The sequence below is a fragment of the Cotesia typhae genome, unplaced genomic scaffold (genome assembly GCF_013202065.1).
Source record: "Cotesia typhae breed Kobodo isofemale line unplaced genomic scaffold, CoteBio_Ctyphae scaffold_152, whole genome shotgun sequence".
Classification (NCBI taxonomy): Eukaryota; Metazoa; Arthropoda; class Insecta; order Hymenoptera; family Braconidae; genus Cotesia; species Cotesia typhae.
Genome location: NW_027423776.1, coordinates 4,953,754 through 4,966,669, shown reverse-complemented (window position 1 = coordinate 4,966,669; position 12,916 = coordinate 4,953,754). Strand labels below are relative to the sequence as shown.

The 12,916-nt window shown below is 27.9% G+C and overlaps 2 protein-coding genes across 3 annotated transcripts in view; one reads left to right on the top strand and one right to left on the bottom strand.

Moving 5' to 3' along the window:
- LOC141536358 (sperm flagellar protein 2) overlaps positions 1–12,916 on the top strand; it is a 179,964-nt gene that overhangs the window by 45,882 nt on the left and 121,166 nt on the right. The gene's annotated exons all lie outside the window — the stretch shown is intronic.
- Positions 1–12,916, bottom strand: part of LOC141536241 (beta-1,4-N-acetylgalactosaminyltransferase bre-4) — a 59,572-nt gene that overhangs the window by 39,495 nt on the left and 7,161 nt on the right. The window contains exon 2 of one of the 2 annotated variants that reach the window (XM_074256621.1): positions 10,338–10,397. The exons of the other annotated variant lie outside the window; for it this stretch is intronic. The gene's annotated coding sequence lies outside the window, so the exon portion shown is untranslated. The remainder of the gene's footprint in view (positions 1–10,337; positions 10,398–12,916) is intronic. 2 annotated transcript variants of the gene reach the window in all.

Genomic DNA, 12,916 nt, shown 5'->3' with positions numbered 1-12,916 from the left:
GATCTCTTCAAAATAATTTCTATCAATCAAAAATATTTTTTTTTTCATTAAATCGTTTTCTTTAAATTTTCTGATAGGGAAAAAATTTTAAACTTTTCTAATTTTCTTTCTTTTTAAAAATTTTTTTAACTGTTAATCAATCAAAACTTCCATATCTTTTATTTAAAACTTGCAGCACAGTTCCTTTGAGATTTAGATCAATAAATTAAATCAGAAACTGACTCCCCAATATAAATATTCCTTGATCTTCCCATAAGATACATGTCATAAATTTACTTCCGAAACTGCATTGCACCGCGAATGAATAATCTGGGAGATAAAATACCCGGTGTGATGATCTAAATCATCGGAATTTATTCCCTGAGTCTCTTTGGTCTCTGCGGATACCCTCGAGATGTACAAAGTAAAAGAATAGTACGGTAACGAAGAACACGTTGATAGGAAATGCGACGAAGAGTTGTTCTTGTAGTGGTGGCTGGTTAGGAAGAGGAAGAGGATGAAGATGAGGAAGCTGAAGAGAGAAAGAGAAAGAGGAAAGTAGCACCAGAGCAAGAAGTTCGATAGACATCGTCATGGCAACGACCACATTAACTGTCTTTCATTTCAAATTTTTGTTCCCAAAACTTAAACATGTAATTAAACTTTTTTGTCAATTAGTTTTTTCTCACGGCTTATTTTACCGAAAAGTTTGCTAAAAATATTTTTATTAATAAATAGAGAGAATTAATACGCGGATTCAAGTGTCGCAATCTTTTGCAGTAGTGCTTAAAAGCACGTTCTATTCCTCTGTATTGTATCGATGCCAACAGTCATATAGCAGTAGTAGTTCTATTTGCTCCTTCCTCTTCCTCTTCCTCTTTCTCTATTTGTTTCCTGCAACACCTTTAAACTTATTGAGAAATTGCTCGAAATACCAGAGCTTCTAGCGAAAATCCAACAATAAATGAACTTTATGTTTGGTTGGATTAATTTTAGTTGTTTGGAGAAAGCTTCTATTGTTTGTTGTTGATCATACATTATTAATCATTGAATAAAGGATAAATATTAATAATGACAATATTACATTAATTAATTACTTTAAAAGGAGGGAAACGGAAGCACTAAGTACTGAGTACTGTGGAAAAACTTGAGCGCTAAATTCTACAAAGTGGTGTTTAAAGTAAAGACACTTTTGTTTATTTATAGTTTTATACGTCGAATTTATAGGGCATGAAATTCTTTACGCTGGCCCGTAGAATTAAGTCTTTGTCATAAATTCTCGTTGGAGTTAAGCTTTTTATAAGGACTGTAAGGAAATTCAACGTTTAAATTCAACGGTATTAGAGAAAAGCGAATTATGGTTTTACTTAATTTCAGGGATAACCTTGATAAATATAGACTGAAAAAAAAAAAAAAAAATTTGGTTCAAGAACAATTTTCTCTTTGAAGTTTCACTCTTGTTTTGAAATATTCAGTTTGAATGAATTTTATATATTTATGAAAAGAATCAAGAAAAAAAGACTTGAGGATAAAGAGATAGAGTTGACCATTCAAAAATTTTATCAATTTACTGAAGCATTTTATTATTTTTTTCATGGACATAAATTTATTACATTAAAATATTTATCGATAGATGTTAACGTATTCAAAATCCTCTCTTTCATCTATTTTTCATTTTAATAAATCATTTCGCTTTATAAATTTTTAAACTCGCCCGTAGCTTTAATTAATTATCGTTGTTATTTATAATAAAATTTAATATTAATTAAGCAAACTTAGTAACCTGGAAAAGGTAACATTAATTAGTCGTTATAATTAAATTGACTATTGATCAAAATTGATTAATAATAATTTTTTATTCATTCATTTAAAATTTCTCCGTGAATAAAAAAGAATTTATAAAAAATTGAACGCTCTGATGTGAGAGAATTATAATAACTAAGCGATTCAGAAGTTTACCATTGAATTCAATGCTAATTAATTAATTAATAGACTTCAAGTCAAAAAAACTTAAAGCTTAATTACAAAAAAGAATAAAGTTCTGTGAATGTAAAATTAAATAAAATCTGAAACAAAGTTTTGCTTCTATTTTCTATTGCATTTTCATTTCATTTATCATTACAATGTTCAATCCACGAGACGTTCCTAATTAGCCCTAATTAGAGAGTGTTTCAATATCATTCTTTATGACAGTCACGCATTTAATGAGCTCCTTATGTATTTATCCTTTATTCAATACTTTATTTATCTGCAGGACATTGAGTATTTTCCACATTTTCTTTAGAAAGCTTCGTAGCATAAACTCTTCACTAACTACATTCGAAATAATTGAAAATTTCTCCACTCATTGTTTAAAATTTTCGAAGTATTTTACTTTTTTATTTACATGAAGCTATCAATGAATTTTAAATCGTTTTGCAATACGAAATGTAAACTTTTAAGCCGTTTTTTTTTAGAAAAATCTTATGGTATGATTTCTGTCGCAAAATTTTTAATTCCTCGTTCAATTTTTCAAAATTGAGCACAATTGTCAGAAAATGTAAGTTTATTAAAGTTCAAAAATTTACTATCGAAAAATGATGAACTTTAAGTGGGACTTCTTTTTGAAAAATAGTAAAAAATATAGTTTGTTCAGTAAATTACAAAAGTTATATCATTTCCGCAAAGTACTGCTACAATTTTGATGCATTATTTCAGAGTCTACAGTTTCTCCCAGAAGTATGCAAAGCACTAACTTTTCAAACAGCAAGCATACTTTTGTGGAAAATAATGACCTTTAAACTTTTGAAAATTTTCAATTTTTTGTTAAATTCAGCTACTTGAATATAATAAGGCCTATTTATTTTGAAAAACTTTTAAACTTAAAAGAAAACAAATTTTAAAGAACATGATTCAGAATAAAATTTAAATTTTTCCAAAAAATCTTCAAATTTCATTATTTAGGTTGTTAAGCCATTGACATCCTTTGCATCCAGATTTTCCTTCATTAAATGTTCGAACATTCAATTTTTGAGTTTTTAGTTAGTTATAAAATTTTATTTAAATATCAAAAACTGGGCCCATAACCTGAACTCGAGAATGATTTTAACTCATGATTAGAACAATTGTAATAGTTGTGCAAACATATGTAACTTTTCTTATCATTTGTGTAATTAATTCATTGCTATAAATTATATGTTGTAAATTATAATAAACCAGCATATCCATGAATTTTAAAAATGCAAACGGTTGTGGTATTGAATTATCAGAGTTATTAGCACTTTGAATCGCTAAAAGAAAAACAAGACGTAAATCTATTTATCGGTCATTTTTTCTACTGTACTTTCCACACTGTCTGTTTATTTTTCTATTCCATGAATTTTTAATTAAAACGCGCAAATAAAAGACTAACTCATGCGTTTGTTGACAATCACCGTCTAATCGGTTAAATAAACACGAGCTGTATGACGGTTAGCGATTGAATTATAAAGCACTACATACTTTTCTCATTTTTGCATTTATTATCGAATATTGATAATAGGAAATAAAAATAAAAAATTAAAGTAAAAAAACTGTGATTTTGACGAAACTTTTCCGCCTATTTGCTTCCATTCCAATGTCCAACGTTGTATATTACTTTTTATTTTCTACTCGCTTTTATTTCTATCCCATTCGTCGCGACTATCGATGTCTATGCTATCGATGATGGTGTGTATGTAATACGCGGTGGTAGTAATAAAACTCTCGAGGGTCGTAAACACGCGTAGTCGTTGATAACAAAAAATTATGACCCTATTACTTTGTAACCAGCTAATGGAAAAAAAATGTTCGCTCTTTCTTTATATATATATATTTTGAAATTTCAATATAATTATTAAATATTTATGATCGAAGTAATTTTTAGCAAGACTTCATTATTTCAGGGCTCAAATAATAATCAGTTAGTATTGATTGAACTGACATAATTTAATTAGATAGAATAATTTGATTTTATATTCTGAATTTCAATTAATGCAGACAATTTATTAAATTTTGAATTGCAATACGAATTTTTGTGATGATTTTGCTCATTACCGATTCAAAGGATTTTATTAAACTAGAAATTCTCAGATATTCAATTATTTCACTTTGATTGAAGGATATCGATGAATACTGAATGATTATTTGATCATACTAACAATACAATACTGAATATAAAAAATTTGATTTTAATTTGCCTTTTCAGTGACTGACGTTTAACTTTGACAAAATAGTCTAGAGATTTCGAAAAAAAAAAAAAAATTGACAGAAATACCATCACCTTTTTAAATCTTCTTTACTGTCAAGTCGTTGCAGTCAATTTGCCGGATATTTAATCTTGAATTTTTGAGGTGGTTGCGATGTTTAGTTCGACATTTCATTGCGATTCACTGCAAGATAATCTTTTTTTTTGTGGATATGAAATTTATGATGGAAGGAGAAAAATTTTTTACAATATTAGAATTTTATAATAATAAAATCTTATCAACAAATTTTTTCACGAGTTAGATGTTAGGATATATTCAATAATTTTCCGTATTAACTTAAATAATAATAATAAAATTAATCCTAATTTATTGAGAGAGTAGAATATTTGTTGATAATCCAAATGCTTAATAATATAAAGAGTGTTTAAAAATAGAATTTTTATTCACGGACAAGCGCTATTGGAAAATTATAAAGAAGATTAAAAATAATAACAACATAAATTGTCAAATATGAGAGATTAAAAGTTCCATGAGCGTCGAGTGTTCGTAGATAAAGTTAACAACCTCTATGTGTATGAGTATCTATAGAATGTAGATAACAATGGGCGTATTATTAAAGATACTCATGAAAAACGTAAAAAAGTTCTGTTTCGATGCATCATTCAAAAAGCTTTCTCCTGAATTTGATAGTGTGTTGCGGACCAATATGCATTTTTTCATCTACTCTATACATATAGTATTTATTTTTTAACTTTTGAACGACGAGAATTATAGCGATAGCTATTTGGCCGTTTGCCAGACGTAGACATGGACGTCGGGTATCATGATACTGGGACGGAGGTAGTATCAAGATAAAAGGAATTAAAATGAAACAGAAAGCGATCAAATTTGGTGGAAAATTCCGAAGTTTAATTCAAGTATTTGAAAAAGCTTTTTAATGTATACCGAATTGTATAGAGATTCGAGTGGAGTAAATTGAATTTTTTATCTTGTTTCTTTCGCGAGTTTGTTACAGCGTTTTTGTCGGGAATTCTTTGTGAATATTTTGCTGTTATAAAAATGTAACTGCGGTCGGAAAAAATCAAGTCAAAAGAGAAAATTGAATTGGGAAAAAATATCCGTTTTTTTTTTTCGTCTGGTGTGATTGAAAAACTGATGGCGGCAGAGTCATTGAAAAATTTTTATTTTGTTAACGGATGGGGACGTTTATGGCTTCAAAAACTGTCACATAATTGGCTGTGACATAATTTGGGGCGTTAAAATTCATGTGATTGCTGAACAGGCTTTTTTTTAGAGTTGGGGCTTTAAATTTTAAATGAAAAATAGTGTAGCACAGTATAGTATAAAGGAAATAAAAATTCTCTAATGCATAGTTTATTTACGAGACGTCGTAAAGATCTTGAGTGGGTTATAACTTCGTATCTTCTCGACGACGTTTTACTCAATTTTCACGCTATGATGTCATCAAAAATAGGGCAGAACCTTCATGAAATATATAATGAACGATATATTTTTGAATTGTCTATTGCTTAATAAATTTACTCTTAATTTTCCTATGTTTAAATTGAAATCTTAATAATTTTTTTATTAAAAAAAAAATCAGAGTTTCCAATTTTCAATTTTTCAAAACAAAAAAAAAAATATTGGATGATTTTTATTATTTTTGAAATATAAAGATCGTTTATAGGAGCTAGAAAAATTATTACTTGTTAAAAAAAAAAAGAACTTATTAATAGAACTTCAAAGTCACCAATAAGTGCGTATAACCCCTTAAGAAAATATAGCAAGTGTCAAAAGTTGGCTCCACACAACTAAAACGGTCGACTAGAATGACCTTCAACTAATTTTCTGCAATGCTGTTCCAACTTTTTCTTCTATCTCTGCATTATATACGTGAATTCTGATGGCTCAATTTTCTTTATCGTATCCGCAGAAAGCTAGCTATTGCATTTGACGTTTTACGGCGTACACACTTTAAACTCCTTCTTGTGTTCCTCACAATCGATATTTTATCGTCTGTGTCTTCAGCAAGAGCCAGTATTGGTAAAACTTTATTGTGGTGTGTTTCATCTCTCCTCGTTTATTCTCAAAAGCCAAAGCTAACCTCGTCTGTATAACCAACAGTCTGGAAAACTCCAAAGCTTCATTTCTCTTGACTAAGTATAAGATCATTGGATATTCCATGTGCTTCATCCTTTTTCGGTGGGATGAGCCACCGTTGCAAATTTCTACGCTACTAAGTTTATCTTCTTGAGTAAAAATCTCACAAACATATCAAGTTTACTTGCAAAACTAATTGATTTACGTTCACCACTTACTTCAAATAAAATTCTACAGTATAATACTATACAAAACTAAAAAACCATTTTCTCTTTTTTAATATTATTCTAAGGAATCTACCTAAAACTGTAAATATTTCTTCAGCGTTACATCGTTTTGTGAATATTCAAAGTGTTTTTATTATAGTATTATTGTTGTATTTAACTTTTAAATTTTTTACATAGCATCTGAGTTTTAGTCTAGTACTTCTTACTGAAATAATTTTTTATTTCTTTCTTCAGCATTTACTGTAGTTTAAACTTCTTTGCTGGAGACGCCCGAGAGCAAATGAAAAATTTCATTCTTCAAACGTTTTAATTTTTTTTTTTTTTTATTATAAAAGTAATTCTACAATTACAAAACTTTAATTTTTTATTTTAATTTGAATTTTTTTCTATACTTACTGTTTTTTATATTTTATGTAAGTAGCTACTATTATTCCAGATAATACTCAGTGATATTAATATTTATCATCCCCAATTCTTTTAATCATTGTCTTAAATTTTAAGGGCAATAAAAAATTATAATTTCAATGAAAACATATTAAGAAAAATTCAAATTTAATTAAAAAGTTACTATGTATTATCTAATTGTTTGAAAATATTTACAACATAATCCATCGAACTAAAATTACTCCAGCACAATATCAGGCTTGTTATAATTTATCCTTATCGTTGGCAATTTAAAATTAATAAACTCTTGCATCGATTTAGGTTTACGACCCGAAGTTGTATTAACTCACTAAACTAGTGTTAATAAAATCTAAGTATTTATATCAATTACACTTGTCTGGTGTTTCACCATTGAAAATTTCGACTGGCATTTAAAATTCATATTAGATTTATATTTAAACTTATAACTTTATTTTTAAAACAAAGCTTTAATAATAACAGCAGCTTAGATATTTCAAGAATTACGATAAAAAAAAATATATATATATATATATATATATATATATATATATATATATATATATATATATATATATTCGATTCATTGAAATGCATAGAAAATATTATTCTCCGTATAGAATTTCAATTTCACGGGTGAACAGTAGATGAAGGCGCTTCTAGAACGGAGAATAGCTTATTCTTTTGCCCTTTTTCTCAACGAGTTAGAAAAACGAGTATATCACTGGACCGTGAATATTCCGGAAGCGATACATGCCGATCAGTTAATACGATATAAACGTGTGTATTTACTGAACATTCAGAACATTCGGGGTATTTAATGTTAAATACATTGTGGGATGTTAACATCAGATGACCGGAATCAGAGTCTATTTGAGTGACAAAGCGCCTGAATAAATTTGCTTTTTTGTGTATTGTTTGAGGATATTATATCATTTTTAACGCCGACTGCTCCTGCATTTCCGGAGTGATTTAATTATGTATTCGGCTGCCTCTAAAATTCCATTACGACAAAAGAAATCGGAACAAATAAAATAGAAGGAACCAACCAAATTTATTATCATACCGTATAACTATCATTTTTGTTGTTTATACACTGATTTCATAACATTGATACCAATAATTAAGAACGGATACAGTTATTTTCAACACACAATGGATGGTTTTATCCTCTTGATCTAGATTGATAGCTTAGTCATTCCCAATGAACATACTTTTATTTCAATCGTTGATGAAAAAATCAAGACTACTTTCTTACGCCGGGGGAGAATAATAAATCGCAATCAATAGATTGAATGATTTAAAGTGATATAAAAGAAAATGCGATGAAACTTATATAGATGAATAATTTTAAAACAACATTTCACAAATGACGAGCTGGAGGAAAGAGCTCCAGTATTTTTACCGGCATTCTGAGAAAATTTAGCGACGCCGGAAGATTTTAATTTATTACTCACTTGAGATTCTTACTGGCGACGGGTAAACAAACTGTACGTTGGAGAATTTTTAGTTTGGTTTCTTTTGGATTTTTAAAATTCAACTTTAAATGAGAGACGATCAATTTTTCTTATTTCACGATTCTTGAATTTTCAAAATTCTTGATTAAATTCGTGAGTTTTTTAAATTAATTAAAACTGAATTTTCGAAAACAACAGTGAAATCTTAGAGAGATTATTTTTTTTTTGAATTACGTAATTTTTGTTTACCTCAACGAAAGTCAGTGATACTAAAGATGATTGTGTTTGTGTTAATGTTTTTGAGGTAAAAAATTCCGATAATTGACTCCTGTAGTCTCGCCCTAATTTTTCATTGAGAATAAAAGCTGCAAATCATCAATTAATAAAATAACAAGGTGTAATTGCCGTAAAAACAGCTGATTCCGGGGAAAAGTCACAAGAAGATCCACAATTACTCAGTAAAATATGGCTGCCCGAAAGTTCCACGTATTCATAAAACTCATCTCAGAAGCTTATTGGATTAACTCACACACTTAAAGGCTTAAGGTAGGGCTAGCTTTTGCTGGAATTACTACCAAAGTACGAAGAGGAAGTAGGAAATTTAGTTGTTGGTGGGTGTTCTCAAAGCAAGCATCCAATATCCATGAATCCTATCAACACAACAACTTTTATTCCTACAACTTCTAATGTTATAATATATAACCCAATTCAAACTTTCAGATTCAACACAAATTGTTGTCTTAATAAGTATAAATTACTACAATACAATGTAAGTTTATTAACTTGCGAAACTCAACTTGTCTAATAACTCTTACTTTTACACACTAAATTGCCCCTCTATCAAAAATCGGCTTCTCGTTAAAATTTTAAAATTCACCTAGAGTTTCATTCTTTATACATCTCAGTGCTCCAGCTTACGCTTTATGATTCAGAATGAATGCTAAGTTGAAGAAAATTTTCACTTCAAGTTAATTTCACTTTACAGAGCTTAATTTGCCGTTAGTAAAATAAAGAGCTCGAATTAAACTTAACATTTTTTGAGCAAAGTTATAGAAATAGTTTTATCAAGTGAAGCTTTTTTAATCGTTTATAAAAATCTAAATTAGTAAATAATTTTTCAGCTTTGAAATTCGTTGAAGATTCACTCGATTTTTGCCGTACTGAAATAATTACCCGAGTAAATTTATGAACGCATATATTCACAGCTGACCAAAAAAGCTCTGGTGAATAGAACTCGTAATTTATGTTGACTCGGGTAACAAGCTGTTAAATAGTAAATTTTTCAATTTTCCAATTTTCATTTTTTTGTAGATATTGTATTAAATTTTTTTCATCATCCGTTACCTAGCTCGCATTTATTCTTATTTCTCTGATACGTCTCGGGCGGAAACTTAGTTTTTATTTCCTTTAAAGCTCGGCGGCTCTCATGCTAAATTCTTTATTCTTTTGTGTAAATTTTATATGATATTCACACACGCAATCTGCATAACGTTCTCACGTTTAATCCCACCTTATATTAACTTTATTTACAGAAAGTTACATTTTTTTACTCATTTTTGTTTTTTTTTAATTCAAACGAATTTATTCTACAATTTGCACATTTTAGACGGGTATTTTTATAGTTTTTAAATGGGTCAAAATAAAAATTACCTCGCTGTATTCTAATTGATTTATTTCAGAGATTAAAATATTTAATATTTCAATAACAAGGCAGAGTATCGAATTTATTAATACGTGGTTTCAATTGTGGGGAAAATTTTAACGTAAAATAGAGATATAATATTTTTCAATGAACTTAACCCGAGGCTGCATACGTTGCAATGTATTTATATTTTTTTATTAATCAAATTTTTTTTTTTTATATAGTTTTAAAAATGGTTAAATTTTTGAATGCAACTTTTTTATTTTTTTACAGTAAATATCATGAGATTTTAAACGACTTAACTCGATATTTATGGTAGACTTACGTAAAATTTTCTCTAAATTGAATTGCCTTGGATTCTGCATCAATAATTCATACAATAGATCTGTAAAACAAAAGAACAAAAATACATTAAGTCAAAGCTGATTTACGGAAGGATTTGAAAACAAAGTACGCAAAAAAAAAAAAAAACTACTTTAGTTGAGGAAAAAAATCACGAAATTTTACTTTTTTTTGAGAAATTTAGTTTTAATTAATTTAAGAAATTTAATTGCGAATAAAAAACATAAATTTTGTTTCTTTTTGGTAGTTTGAATAAAGAAAGTTGTTGAACCAAAAATATACAATACAAACTTCGAAATAAGTTTTTTGGATCAACAATATTTTTTTTGACTCAAGTTCTTATATTTTAGTATTGTATTATTGAAGCAATATTATATAATGATAAAAAAACATAAAACTACAATGATACTAAAATTTTTTTATTATGCTTCATAATTCATAATTCAATTGTAAATTCATCAGTATTCAATTGCAGAATGAAAATAAATTTATTATTATATTTCAATACGTAATGCGTTTTTTATTGTACGTATACGTATATGTATGTAGCATAAATCTTATTAGGGGATTCTGACGAGCGAAAATTAAATAGCAAAAGTTTTAAAGTCTTGACAGTGTTTGTATAGATGTAAAACACACGTGTATTTGAAAGTTTCAAGTGTGTAACGAATAAAATCAATATCTTCGAAATCCAATCGGCTTGAAGAGTGCAATATACTAAAGTTAAAGTTTACCACTTGAGTGCTTTGAAATCACGTCTTATTTAATACTTTTAACTTGTAAGTATTTGCTTTATAAAACTATACAGAGTCAATGTTGAGTAAGTTTTCAAAGATAAACTATCGAACACAAATATTTTTAAAGTTTAATCAATTTTCTCCTTATTGACTTAGGTTAAGAAAATGTTCAAGTTATTGCTTACATTTCATTAATTCATAACTTTTTTTAACAGTTATTGATACTCAATTTTATAAATTTAAGTATAAAAGATAATGACAAGTTTACAATGTTTATCATGATCAAAGATAGGTTTGTAGAAAACTTGCAAAATTTTAAATTTCTATAGATTAAAATTTCAATCATTAAATTTTCTCTCCGATTAAATTTTTAACATTATACCTCCAATATAAGTAAATTATTTATTCAATTCTTTTTAGATTTTTAATAATTTTTACATTAGATTCAAACTTCAACGTTTTTTATTTTGAGGTGTGCTAAAATTTTGGAGATTTATAAATGATAAATTTTTTATTGAGATTTGTAAAAGTCAATAAAATTTAATTAAAACTAATATCAAGCTGAAGTTAATTTATTAACTTCTACTTTAGGTAGATACTTTTGGCGCTGACTCATCAGTGTTCTCTATATGCTTAGCGTACTATTGGAAAACGAGAATAAATGAGATTCCTGAACGAATGATCACGTTAATGAGACTGAGACTCTCATGCTATGTATGTACCAGTCGCTAATCTAGTAATGACAAATCGACTTTGCGGAGTTCCGTTTGAGATGTCATCTGAAATTAACCACTCGGAGTCTCGGCTTTCAGACTAAACGTACCAACTCCCCGAGAAACTTTCCTCCGTGGAGTAAAAAAATAAAGTAATTAATTCATTGCTCGTATCTGAAAATAAGAGCAATCACTAATCACTAATAATAATTATTAATGTAACTAATGAAAAGTAATAATAGTGCAATAAATATATAGGGTATGTGATGAAAGAAAAATAAAATAAAATTGATAAATAAATTAAATATCGTCTTCAATTGTTTCACTAAAATCGCAACGTGACGTGCGGTTTTATCTGTTATTGTAATGCGCCTCTCGACAATTTAATTTACCTCAATTTTGTTCAATTAAATTCATTGTTTTCCAATAGCAATAAATTATTCTATTTAACGAAATGTTTTTTCAGAATTTTTTAACCTCTATTAAATAAACAAAAGTTTTTATTTTTGTCGATTTTGCCCAAATTCAATTATCGACAATGTGCTGACCATAGTATTTTTAGAATTTATCTTTGCTGAAGAATAAAAGTCAAAGGTTTATACTTATTAAAAATAAATTTTACTTTTTATTTTTATTTGTACGGATTTTGTGTTGAAGCAGCGATACAAACATCACCAGTCACGGCTAGTATTGTCTATTGCTATGTACTGGACGAACTGAATCAATGTACCTCGTAAAAGCTGTTCTCGAAATAGAATTGTTCTTTTCATACCCAATGAAAATAAAATGATAACGATGCCTGTCTTTATTATTTAGATAATTGTGAAGATATGTAGCTTTTTAGAATTTTGACAACTTGGATCGATTTGATCAATTCTACAAAATTGTGAAAATTAAAAAAATTGAGGTACTGAAATTTAATTAATTTTATTTTTAATGTAGAGTATAGAAAAAAAATTAAATAATTTACATTACGTATTAATATTCTTTTAAAAATATAAATGATCAGAGATTTCTTTTGAATTCTTTCATCCTTGATTCTCAACCATTTGAGATATGGTGCTTAAAGAAAATGCTAGTCTTGAAATGAATGAATTAAAAACTGCACATCT